The sequence below is a fragment of the Lepisma saccharinum genome, unplaced genomic scaffold (genome assembly GCF_977018435.1).
Source record: "Lepisma saccharinum unplaced genomic scaffold, izLepSacc3.1 HAP1_SCAFFOLD_534, whole genome shotgun sequence".
Classification (NCBI taxonomy): domain Eukaryota; kingdom Metazoa; phylum Arthropoda; class Insecta; order Zygentoma; family Lepismatidae; genus Lepisma; species Lepisma saccharinum.
The window spans coordinates 182,496-185,016 of NW_028143214.1; positions in this window are offsets into that span (position 1 = coordinate 182,496).

Here is a 2,521-nt window from a genome sequence, read left to right on the forward strand (position 1 = left end):
GAATCATGCCATTCGACACTACCTTCCAGAAGTTTCAATTTTGAGAAAGATAGTTCTTTTTTTGTGGTTGTTACTTGAAGAGTAGGAAAAAAAACAGAAGACGGTACAGGATACAGAGAACACTGGAAGCTAGTGTAGAGCTATCAGGAGAAGAAACTTTGCCAAAGCACTTGATTTCAGATTTAAGCACAATCCTGAAACGTAAAACTTTATCATGATATTCTGAAGATAAATCATCTTCGTGCCCGTTACAGAGGGCAATAGCTGCATCTGAAGTTGTAGGAAGGAAGGAAGAACTGCCAATATTATCCATACCCTTCCTCAGTTTAAAACACTGGAAGCATTTAAATGCCCCATACTTTGCTCCGTGGCAGTTTGTGGTGATTTATCATTAACATATTAAAATCGTGTAGGCTATGCCAGGTCACGAGACAGAAGAAAAGCCAAGACAAAGCGCTTTCTATTCAAGAAAATAATAATTGGATAAAATTGTCCAAGCAATTTTTGCGTTAATGTTTCACATGAGAAATGACAATTGTTTTGACTTTTTGGGACCCCTTAGGCTTAGAGCTCCCGCCCGCCTCTGATTTGACGTATTCGTTCAAATTATAACGTTAAACTAGAATATAAAGCCAGATTAAAGAAATGTTTTAATTTTATTGCCCACAAAAATTAGCCTTTTCTATCTTTCTCACTTCCATTTATTACGTTTTTCGTATCAACCTCATAGGACGCGAGGCCCCTATATGCGCCCACTTCGCTCACCCCTTGCTACGCCAATGGTTATACAACCTCAAGGCACCTGCGCCTCGCAGAAATTCAAATATTTCCATGCGTAGTGAAATATAATGGCCGTTGGCAACACTGACAGTAGTGCTCGCCGTCTACCTGCAAGAACTACATCGAGTCTCACGGGTCTTCTTAAGACCCGGGTAATAGAAAAACCTGGCAGGCATCGAGGCCTGTGCACAACTGTGACGTGAACTCGCTTGCGCGATTTCGAACACCTGGGCTTGACGTGCGTGTTGCATATTATTGTAGGCGCGCCTCCTCGCAGACGGGTTTTTTTCGGGTCTTGTGCAGGTCTCTAAATACATCGGGCGAATAAAAATAGTTCTAAACTATAAGAAGTAAATTTGAATTAGTGTTAACATTAAAGGACAATGAAACAAACATCACGAGAGGGCGCTGAGACGATTTGCTTATTTTACTTCGCTTTTCTGCTACTTTTGAATTATCGCGAAGATGAGTGATGATAGGATTAAATTGATGAAGGAACACTCACAAAGGACACCCATGGCTGAATTCGAACTCGGACCTCTGACGCTATGCTAACCATTCAGCCACAGAGATCGGCAGAAAAGCCGAAATATCATATATTACAAAAACGATGAAATTTAATTGTTTAAGAGAATTAGTCTAAATAATACTCTATTTAACATCGAAAATAGCATTAGAATACCTTCTTTCCAATTTCAAATTAAGCTAGTTCTTCTCTTCGTTTCTCTGCTGTGCTCTTCATGTTGTGTCTTGCACAAGAATGGCAGCTTGGTACGGCATATCGACTTTTCTATTCCAAACCTCTTGTAACGATCGTTCCATCTACCATGGGATTTATTTGGTTATCATCAATGAGATAATGACAGCAAAGTACAGGCTATAGTTATCGTACGTGTCCTGATGACTACATGCACACGAGACTAATTAAAGGTTTAAGGTTGGTTTTCTAATTGCATGAATCGTATGTTGTACCAGAAACATGAGTGGGGTGTATCCGGATACTCAAAATGACAGACATGTTCTTAAATATTTAAACGATTTTCTCATTGAAATATGAAGTGTGCAGTGGTGGAAAAAAGTTCTTCCCCATAAGACTTTAATGGCAGTAAATAATGCCGGAAGGGTAGGCAACACACATTGCACCATTAGGTGATCGGGTGATTCTGGCTGTCTCAAGAGCAACTCGTCTTTCATGCAAAAGCCAACAGGCACAGGAAATGTAGGAAAGTCACGTGACTTGTCAGGTGGAATGTTGTTCGTCAGAAAATCGCCTTTTCTCAAGCCAGGTCGCAGAACCGACAAGAGCTACACGTTATATCTCCGAAAATGATTCCCCTAAAAAGTTGAACGAAACGCTAAAACAATTCTTGCTTTATTTACTGTATGTGCCGCAGTAGCACAGTCGTTAGGGCGTTTTATTACCATGCGAGAGATCTCGGTTCGATCCCCGACGGGGGATAATCGGGATTTTGTCCACCTGTTTAAGCTGCTTCGGTGCCCACCCAGCGTCGTATAAAGTCGGTACCTGGAGAAAACTCTGGGGAAGGGGGGGGGGTAAGGCGGCCAGGGGCGTGGTGCAGATCACATCATTCCCACCTTCGGCCTGATGAAGAAAGCGTGGGGCCCTAACTCCACTAACTCCACACCCCCTACACGCCTTCATGGCTTGGTGCAAAGCACAAGGTAGGACTTTGCTTTTTAATTTACTCTACATCCCAATTTTGTCGTAACAAAACTTCCC